Source organism: Copadichromis virginalis, linkage group LG2, assembly GCF_057382275.1.
Source record: "Copadichromis virginalis isolate Kocher_CV1m ecotype Utaka linkage group LG2, C_Virginalis_male_GT1.1, whole genome shotgun sequence".
Taxonomy (NCBI): domain Eukaryota; kingdom Metazoa; phylum Chordata; class Actinopteri; order Cichliformes; family Cichlidae; genus Copadichromis; species Copadichromis virginalis.
In genome coordinates this window covers 31,463,703-31,474,874 of record NC_140619.1, presented here as the reverse complement: position 1 = coordinate 31,474,874, position 11,172 = coordinate 31,463,703, and positions in this window count along the sequence as shown.

Sequence of the window (11,172 nt, the reverse complement as noted above, 5' to 3'; positions counted from 1 at the left end):
CTTTCTGTCATCGTCACTTGTTTTATCAGTTCATCCCATCTTCCTTTATCCACCTCCCTAATCTGTCTATGCCTCTATCAGACACTTTCGATTCCCATATCTTGCCTCTGAGATGAGCACTCTTTTCTTGCACCCCCACTCCCTTCATGCGTATCTTGTTTCCTCACACACCCATACATCCACCAGCTTTAGATTACTTTGAGAATGTTTCTTGTCCCCCTTCTTTTCCATTTCTCTCTCTGTCTCCCTCTACCCCCCTCCTCATCTTTTTCCTCTCCTGTCTTCTCAGCTGTGGTTTTAATGCATTATGAAAATGGACTGGGGCTATGAAAGCGAAACAGGACAAGTTTGGCTGTTTAATGTGACTCCTTTCACTCCTCATCTGCCTCATTGGCGGAATGCATTTGTGTGTGTGCCTTCTTACTGCCATGTAAAGTTGTTTTTTGTGTGAATGTGCATGTGTGCAAGCACACATGCACATTCTTTGCTGGCTTATTTTTTTGCTTTTAACATGCAAACTCAATGTGACCAACCGATCATGTAGTGGTATGTTCATGCCCTTTAACATGAACTTCCAACACTAATGCATACATGCACACTCTTTGGGCAAGCATTAAACTGCATGAATAATAAAACAGACAGGCAGACGGCATGGAACACATGTTTTTCTGAGACATGTGTTAATGGAAAAGTGTGTTAGGATGATGATGGAAGCTAGGAAGGCGTGTTCATGAGACAGAGGATAAGTTCTACCCTACGGGGGAGGGGGAAGGGGGGGGGGGCATGACCTGGATATGTGTCTCCACATTTCCATCTCTCTCTTTCTCACATTTATCTCAATATCTCCTCCACTTTCCCCCACTTTGTTAATTTGTGTGAAGTTAAACCACCTCATCTCTGGAGAGAGAATGATCATCCTGTGGAGAGATGAAGCCAGATGAGCTGATTAGATGGATAAAGATGAATTTACATTCAATGCAGAGTGGGAGGAATACAACCGAAAGAGAGGGGTTGATATGTGATGTTTGACTATTAGATTAAGTTGGTGAATGTTGGGGTGTGATGAGGTCACTGAGCCAGCCTGTGCCGTAATGTCATCTTAAAATAGATTTGATAAGGCTGATTGTATTTGAACTAGAACTTTAATGAACTTTCACTGTGCTACTTGAGAGAACAGTAGCATTGATTTAAAATAGCCTCAGTCTTTTCTTGTCATTTCTTTTTTACCCTTCCCAGCCTCCCCATTTCTGCCTCTCTGCCACCTCTTCTCGTGCTTGCACTTTCTCTCTAATGTTGTAGAGCAAGTGTATGTGTGGCTGCGTGTGTGTGTCTGGCAGTGGATATTCTGAGCATTGATGGTGTATGTGTGTGCATCAGGGTTTAATTGCGGTGTGCATAGAAACGAGTGTAATTAGCCAGCGCTCGCTTCCCTGCCGCACGGCTAACAACCAGCATCCCCTCTGTGCTTGCTCTTTCTCTCTCTGCCTTTATTCTTTGTCTCCCTCCCTCTCTCTCTTGTCTCATGCCTGTTGCCACAACGACAAGCCCCACTCCGCCATTGTTCCCCGCTGTTCTCCAAGAACAAAGGAGGAGGCTATTAGCTCCCTGAGAGAGGAGTGGTGGAAATGGAGGATAGGGATAGAGAAAAACAGAAAGGATTGCTGTAAGGGTGGGATGATGAGAGTGTGGGAGAGAATTGTTGAACAAGTAAAGGATGGAAAGAGATGGGCATGGAAATAAGGGAGAAGAAAGAAGGGAAAGAAAAGCTAGAGGAAAAAGTGAAAAAGACTTTCAGAGAATTAGAGGGGAAACAGATTAGAGGAGTAGAAAGGCTTGTAGGGCAGTTGGCTTTATTTCAGGAACAGGGCTAAATAATGAAATTATTTAGTGAACCATCCTTTCCCAGCTATGCAGAGATTCATCCCATCTACCATTCTCTTCCCCTTCTCCTCTTTGCCCTTTATCAGTCCATTACAGCCAGAATTTAAGCATTTATGTGTTTGCTTGTACATGACACACATACACTTTTCACTTTTTTCCTTTAAAAAAAAAAAAGAAAAAAAAAGACACTCATAGCTTTTGCGTCCTTGCTCCCCGTGCTTGTGTGTGTGTGTGTGTGTGTGTGTGTGTGTGCACTCCATGTGAGGGTTATTAGTAGCAAGTGTAGGCGGGTAATACGCTGTCTGTAATACTGGCCATCTGAATGTTAACAGATTGTAACGCAGGACAGAAAGTGAATTTGGTTTCCCGAGGAAAATGGAGCAAATTACACTTTTATAGCTCTCTGCCACTATCCTTTGCTCTCGCCATTACTCACTGGGTGTAGCGAGAGAGAGAAAATGAGGAGAGGGAGAAAATGGGAGAACAAGTGATTGGGAAGATGTCCTTACTGTAGAAGACAGTTGAGGTGTTATGGTGAAACTCTATGGTTTATGGGGAAATGCAGGGACAGCTTTTCACATAGTTGATAGCCTGCCTCGTTGATAGGATCTGTTTTGTCCTTCTTATAGACAATGCAACTCAGGAAAAAATATTCTCTTACCCCAGGAAAAGCTTAGATAATTGTCAACATATCTAATCCTAGTTGAAATTTACAATACCAGTCGCTTAATCCAAATATCTACATGTACTAGGCTGTCATTTTGATTAGGATATCTACATGCGCTTCATATTCACAGCCTTTTCTTTCAAATCTAGTAAAATGTCGTCACAGTTACAAGGGAAATGTGAGTGCTATGGTTAGTCAGACATTTCATTTTGTAATAGTGATGTAATGGCATGCAATCCCCACATGAATAGCTGTCATTTGAATTTATTACATGTACTATAATAGTTGACAGTGATTGACTGAGCGATCACAGCCACTAATTCTGTAGCAGTTTGAGCCTACACTCAGTAGCCAATTTTTTATTTTTTTTTATTTTTTTTTAAAGGCATACCTTTGCTAGTACTGAGTTGGACCCACTGTAGCCTTCAGAGCTGTCCTCCTTTGTGGCATACATTGGTGACCGTGTAGGTCATTGGAGTACAGCGATTTGAGCTTTGTGACATGGCTGCTTCTAGCAGGATAGCACACCTGGTTCAAAAAGGATGCTAATGATCATCAACAACACTACACATGTTCCAAAAACATGGCCCCAACACCACCACTATATTCTTCCCCTGTTATCTGAGTGTTTCAGCAGAAACCAAGACTCAAATGGCAAAGTAATTTTTTTCCAGTCTTCTGTTGTTTAATTTTGGAGAGCCTGTGCAAATTGTAGTCTGTTTCCTGTTCTTAGTGGCACCTGGTGTGGTTTCAGCTGCTGTAGCCTATCTGCTTCAAGGTTTCATGTGCTGTGCATTCAGAGAAACTTTTCTACAAACCTTAGTTATAAAGAATTGTTATTAGTCATACTATTGCTTTCTCCAGGCAAAACAGTCTGGCCACTCTCCTCTGCCTTTTGGCTTCAAAACATTTTCACCCAGAGAACTGCCCCTCACTGCGTATATTTTATCTTTTTTGGGTCATTCTCTGTAAATCCTATACATGTTCCCAGTAGATCAGTAATTTTGGAAATATTCAAACCAGTTCGTCTGGCATTAAATATCATGCCACATCCCAAGTCGCATCATCCTCCCAGTTTTGTGTGCTTGATTTGAACTTGAACCAGGTTGTCTTGACCATGTCTATATGGCTAAATGCACTGAATTACGACACGTGATTGGCTGCTTAGATATTTGCGTTAACAAGGAGTTGAACAACTTTACCTAATAGGTTGTCAGATGAATGTATGCATATAAATATTTAAAGTTATGCTTTTTGTTTGTAGTTCATATGCAGACAAAGTTCTGTTAAGCAGTCATATTTGAGCAAGCCTTCTCTGCATGCAAGGCTGCACGGAGAGCAGTCGAGGTGCTGAATAATGTAACCTCAAAACTGTCAGCCATCAATTTCAAAAATCTGAAAATTAAGTCTGAAAATGGATATCAGTTTTCACTATCAAGATATCTTGGCTTTACTGGAAAAATTGACCATTGGCAACAGAGGCGAAGTCAGCAGAGTAGCTTAGTGGTTCCCAGACTGACTATTATATTCAATAAGTTTTAGTCATTTGTTATAATTTTTTAACCTGACTTAGCATAACACAACAATGTAGGTGCGTACAGCTACAAATTTCACAGTTAAATGCTGCACATATGTGAGAAAATATTTTTAAATGGGTTCAGCAGATATAGTCCTGCTGTATGGTGTGGCTAGCTGTGCAATATTAGGATTACAGCAACAAATACTGAACATCTTTAGACTGTCGGGGTGAATTTCACTTCTGTATAGCATCTGACTGCAATGAAATCTGGAGGTTTTATTTTTCAATAACCCCGGCTCACCTTAGGTTGACTCAAAAGAACAGTTTAACTCATTAAATTTGGATTTCCTTTTAAGATTCACATCACTCAGTCACCCTGACAGAATGCATATATTATCTTAATTCACTATTGGCTTTGGCCTGGCTTCTTGACACTGTTGAGTGTTTTTAAATTTTAAAGTTCATAGTAAAGGTTGAGCCACTTTGAAGTATGTATTGCCATGTTTATTGTACTGAAACACTTCATTTATTAGCTGATGGCTATTTTTAACATTAGTCAGGTCCAGCATGTTTAGAACCTTTTAAAGATCATGCCTCAATTTCTCTAAAGCTGTATCCTTATCCATACAGGAAGTAGGTGCACAGAAAGATATGGATTGTGCTGACTGTACTTTTTAAAATTACATTGACATAATTTTACCTATATGGTCTAGGATGATTTCTGTTTTGATAGTGGGATTGGTTACATTGATGAGTTTCCTCTGCATCTGTGGAAGTAAGATATAAAAGTACCGAAGAGCTTAAGTGAAAAGCTACAAGATCATTCTTAAAGGCTCAGTCTTCTTATCAAGTCATGAAGTAACACTGAAGAGAGAAAGAAATTGCTTTTGATTTGAATTAAAGCAGAGCTTAGCCGAAACCCAATGAAACTGCAGTCAAGGTTGGCTCAAGGGTGGCGTTTTTACAGCCAGGCAATGAAAGTGTTAGTGTAGAAGCACACAAATATACGCACACATGTATACACTCTCATATGAGGATTCACCCGCCTGACCTAGCAGATCTGTTTCCCTCCAGTGGGAGAAGGGGAATATCTTTCCTGGAGATGTTAATTCTTAGCATCAAAAAAGATTGTGTTCCTTCCTTGTGGAAAGGAGAAATGATGATGAAGTGTCTCAATCATTCACACCCCACCTGTCTTATTGTGCATATTTCTTTCCTACCTTTTTTTTGTTCCTACTCCCTCTTCCCTTCCTCCCGTATCTTTCTCCCTACCTCTTTCTTATTCTCCTATGCTCCTGCCATCTGCTTCCCTCCCTGAGCTGACATTTGCTGTCAGGCAGCCTTATTATTTTGTTCTTCACATTTCTGATTAGAATTCTATCGTTCTCTCTCTTTCTCTCCATCATGGTCCCTCTCCCTGTCTTTGTCTCTGTCCTCCTCTGTCCCTCCCTCTGGCCCTCCCCCACAAACATCTCACTCCAATAATGTTTCCATTCCTCCTCTTTCTCTCACTTTTTTCATTCCTTTGCCGCATTCAATTCAGCATAATCTAATTCAGTCTATCTCCCACCATCCCATCTTCCATTACACCTCTCATTTCTCACAGTTTCTCTCGTGTCTCACTCTGTTTTTAAAGGTCAGTTTTCTTCCCCCCCCCCCCCGGTCCCTCCCTCTCTCTCCTTTCTCCCCATAAAGTTCTTGCTGCAGTTGCTCCCAAGGACTCTGTCTCTAGCTTTTAATTATACTCTGTGGGCCCTCTCCCCTCTCCCTGTAGAAACCTGCACACAAGCGAGTTTGTGCACCCACTGATACGCACAGAGGCAGAACGTGCTCACGCAGAGTAAACACAAAAAAACAAAACCTTCACCATAATTTTTCCTGGTTTTAACCCTCTCAGGCTCAAATTAAGCTTTTTGTTGCTAATGCACAACCAAGTCCTGCAGTGGTACTTCTGAGTAAAAAAAAAACTCATAAAATATGTATGTTGGGTAATCAGGTTGTTAGTTTTTAACTGTTGCAAATCGGCAACGCCTGCCTTGAGAGGGTTAAGTCAAGAACCTTGTATATTCTCCCTTTTAAAAAGACTTTTAATTTGATATTAGTTATTAAAAGCATGTTAGAAAATCTTAGTTATTTGAGATTTATTATTGGGTTGCAAAAGTAAGCAGATATTTTGTCCATGCTGAGGTCCACTAAAGTAGCAGGAGTTCATCATACAACTGGACAGCAAAGGAGAAAGGAAAGGGTTGTCATGGTGATATGAATCCCTCGAGGGTATATTTCCCCCCTCATTTACTCGCTCCACAAGTCTGCATCTTGTCCACTAGCTATATATTACTCTTTCCATCGTTCTTTTTCATTTAATCTTACTATCTTTGTCTAACTAAATCATTTCGTTACCTGCTTGTCATACTTTGCTCTATTTGTTTGTTGTCTTCACATCTCTCTCAGGCTTTTCCGTCTTGTTTTCTTAACGTCTTCTTTTGTTCTCATCTTTCTTCTTGTTTCTTTTTGTCTCTCCTTTCTTCCGTCCCTGTGGTCCTCACCTCTTGTCCAGGCGTCAAGGGAGGGAGAAGCAGAGGAAGGAAAGGAATGCTAATTTTATCACCACAGTGACGGAGTGCAAAGGAGAGACAGAAAAAGAGAGAGAAAGAAAATGTCACACGTCTGAGGAAATGAGATGGCCATTGCACTCTGTATGTGTGTATGTGTCGGTGCGTGTCTCAGGCTGACAGTCTGAGTGACATTTTGTGTATTTTTCCTCTGCTTTGTCTCACTCCCCTGCTGAGGAAATGATAGATACACACATACATATCCAAATATACATATATAAGTGTTCGTTTGTGTTTATGAGCAGGGGGCAAATGCTAATGTATGCATGTTATGCGTCTTATGCATTTCTTTTTCAAACCAGCGCAAGACCTGTTTTCTGCCCTTTTTGTTTTTCAACTCAATCATCTGTCTCTCTCACTTCTACTTCATTCCAGCGCTCCATCTTCACTCCTCACTCATGTCGGAAATGTAATCACGTTCAGGGGCTGCACTAAGGGAAGGAGTGGGAGCCGGGTGGGAGGGAAAGAGGGGGCCAAAAGAGAGAGTTTGAGGCGAATGTAGGGAAGAGGAAGAAAAAGCCATTGGTATGTGTACCCAATTACCACTCCAGCCAGCCCAAAGTCACCTTCGCAGACAACGGACTCACGCACTCTCAAAATAGCTACTTCCATCCCGCCTCCTCTATGTGTATGTATGTGTGTTTGTTACAGTCGTGATGAGGTAGACTGAATAATATCATGGCCTTCCTCTCATCCGTCAGCACAAGGTTTAGTGTGTGTGTGTGTGTGTGTGTGTGTGTGTGTGTGTGTGAGAGAGAGAATGTGGGTGAATGCGTGGGTGTGCCCTGTGTCTGATTGCACTAGCTGATTGAGTCCTAGTCCTGCAGATTTCAACCCAGGTCCTCATCGTCTGATTAGGTGATGTGATGTGTGTGTGAGAGAGAGAGAGACTTTAGCACAGCACTCTTTTATAGTGCCTATTGCTTTTTCGTTGAGTTTTGTAAGCTTATTCAGTTCACTTGTTTGTATGTACGTGTGAATTGCTGTGCCTCTGTCTTTGTGAGGCACAAGTTGAGTTCTCAACACTTTTTGCAAAGTAAGGGTTAGGATTTGGATTTATTGTTAATATCTGAACCTAGTCAACATAAGTGTTAGAGGGTACAGGTTCAAGACATGGTTAACTTTCTCACTGAGGCCTGTAGGCAATGTGGGTTCTTACAAGCAAAGCAATGCAAAGGTCTGTGTGTGTGCCCTTGTTAACCGTGTCCTCGTTCCGCCTTGCCTCCTAATTAAGAGACCGTAGGCCTCCCAGCACTGCCTGCTATCCCACACTCCGCTGGGGCAGAAAGGGACAAGAACAGCACAAGAGAAGGAGAGTGGTAGAAGGGCTAGATGGAGAGATGGAGGACAGAAAAATGAAAAAGCTATGTGTCAAAAAATATTAAACTGAAAAAGAGTGATACATTTAGAAAGGAGATGGAGGGAAACAAAATAAGGATTTTTTTTGTGAGGGATTGAAAAGCCAGAGCTGATGAGGGAGCAAGTAATAGAAGGTGTAGAAATGTGGATTTGGTGAGAAGGGATAGTGTGGACTGATAAAGCGTTAGGCCTATACACATTCTCCATTTCCCTTGCTAAATTGATGCCAATCATTTCCATAACTGTCTGTGCATCACGTGCGTATGTGTGCAGTTCTCAAGTGGTAATCTATTCAGTCTTATTCTTTACTTTCCATCTGTATAGGATCTTTCGCTCCATCGCTCCCCATCTTTTGCAATCACATCTGACTGACTCCTTGGAAATTAGTGTGCGTGCATTGATGTGCGCATGTGTGTGCGCCCATATCTGTGGTTAGATACATTCTTGTATATCCTTGTATGCCTGCATGACTATCTGCCATTTTCTCTCCTCTCTCTTGTCAATATGTGGTGAGTGGTGAGATAGTGGGTTAAATTTTAATGGTCCTGCCATCTTTCAGTAGCTTCTGAAAGAGGGCCAATGCAGACTGACACACTCACTGAGCCGTGAGAAGAGACAAGATGGGGAGAGAGCGATAGCTTGCTAGACATAAACACACATGCTAGGTCACAAGTCCACTGTATAAACAACAGGTAGAAGGAAAAAGCACTACATTTTCTTTCTTTTTCTTTTTTTTCTTTTTTAAATAATTTGCAGAGAAGTCTGCTGACTTCCTCTCCTTGGGTACTATTTTTAAAGCACAACATTGCCCTTACTATTGCCATTGTAGAGACTGTGAGCTCTAAATAATAAAACAAATCACCTCCAGGTGACCCTGGAGGTTGAAGCTCCCCGTTGCAGAAGATAATCTTTACATACATTCACTTTAGAGAAGCTTTGATTCAGATTCAAAAGACGCATTACGAGTGTTAAGATTGATTCTTTTCCTGAATATGTCATCCTTGCCGTCAGTCATTTTTTAGTTACAGAAGATCTAGAAGATTTCTCCACATGCAGTCCCTCTGGGAATGTGTTGGCAGAGTAGAGAGTCCGGTCTCTGATTATGTGTATGAATCTGTGAATTCAGTCCAGCAAACACTCGTGCACATAAATACTCATAAACACTCTGAGCCATATTGTGTGTTATTTCTTGATTGTTTTCATTCACCCAGCCTCACATAGCTGTCTGATTGGCAACACGTCCCCTGATGGCTCACTAAGCACATAGAGGGATTAGGTGTGTACTTCTGTGAAATTTGTTTTTTGTTTGTGTCGTTGTGTGCATGCATGTGTGTCTTGCATTTCACCAGCCTCAGCTACAGCCAATTCCTGTGAGAGGCCAGCAGACAGATGTTCTAGGAGAGGATTTGCATGTCTATCTCTCTGTTTAAATATCTATTTCTCTTGTTTTGTTTATTTTGGGGGGTTGGGGATTTTTTTTTTTCCTGTCTTTTGGGGAGGGGTTAAAATGGATTTCACAAACTAAAAACCCTGCAGCACTCCAGTGGATCTTTGGTGAGATAGACTTTTCCCTAGATTCCCACGCAGAAGTGGAGGTTGCCAGATCATAGTTGTCATCCCCCTCCAGCTACTTAGTTTGACTCTGATCCAGTGTTTTGATGTATTTCAAACACCTGCAGTAGTTTTCCTAAAGTGTGCGCAACAAAGAAAAAGGTTCACATACACAAATGCTAATAAGTGTTCACTGCGCTCTTCACAGTATGAACTGCAATATATTTACCGTTATTCAAAAGGATTGAATAAAATGCACTAAATTCCAGGTCACTGCTGTTTGGGTTGTGTATTCAAAAAATATTCAGACCCCCTCACCTTTTGCACACTTTGTTCTTTACAAATAATTTGCATTGGATTTTATGCAGCTTCTTCAATGGACATCACTCTACACTCAGTAATTGTTAATAGAAAAATAAAAACATGTTGCAGATGATTTAAAAATCAGAAACTGAAGTAAAAGAATTCAGACCCTCTTCTGCAGCAGTTAGAATAGTATTCAAGGGCACAATGTTACTTAGGTCTCTGTTTGAGATGTTTAGACTTCATGTATGACAAACTAAACTTGTAAGACGTGAGTTTAAATGTGTACGTAGGTAGGTGCGTGTGTGCATGCGTGTGTGCGCACAATTCAGTAACATGTCTGGGTGAGGGTGACGCCATAATAAACACAGTTAGGGATGTCTAGGAGTCTTCAAAGACTTGGCCTTCCCAACAAAGTGAGTAACAAGGAGCTGACCAAGAATATGGCAGTCTCTCTATGTAAGAGACTTCTTGCATAGAATGGAAAACCTGCCAAAAGGACTTCCATATTTACAGTGCTGGATCATTCAGGCCTAAAGTGGCTAGGTGAAAACCACTTGTTACTAAAAAAGCTTAAAGTTAGCAAGTCCATATGCTGTGAAAAAGGTTATCTTTTGTAAATAAAACAAAGAAAAATGACCTCTCTGAAATCGGGCAGTGCTCATCATCTATCTTACAGTATTCCTCCAATGAAGAATTGTGGTGACATTTATATACTGTTTGGTTGCTTGTTAGTGGCATGGACAGGGAAAATAATCAGAACTGAAGGATGAATTCAGGCGAATACAAAGAGACCTTTAATTTAAAAAATAAATCAGATAAGATTGAAATTACATTTCACTGTAACCTGTGATACTGGCCCAAAGCAAACATCCAAGATGCATGTGGAGTAGCTTCTTGAGAAGTCTCTGACTGTTTGCCATTCAAACCCCAAACCCTAGACCTAAGTTCATAATATTTATGGAGGGACCTGAAAATGTTGTTACACAGTTGCTTCTTATCTTTGCAGATTTATTGGGAAGCATCTCTGAGAAGCTTTTGTTGAGGCTAAAATACTGAAGGTTTGAATGCTTTGTACATGAATGTGAGATTTAAGTTCTGAGTTTACTATAAATAAGACAAAAAAAGATTTTTATTTTATTCAATGTAGTTTGGTGCGCAAAAAAGGTCTGGTTATTTTCTCAATCATGCATATGGAGACGACTATTTTTTTCCACTGTGTTAATCATGAGAATTGTGACAGTCTTTCTCGAACTGGGATCTTTATTCGTATTCCATTG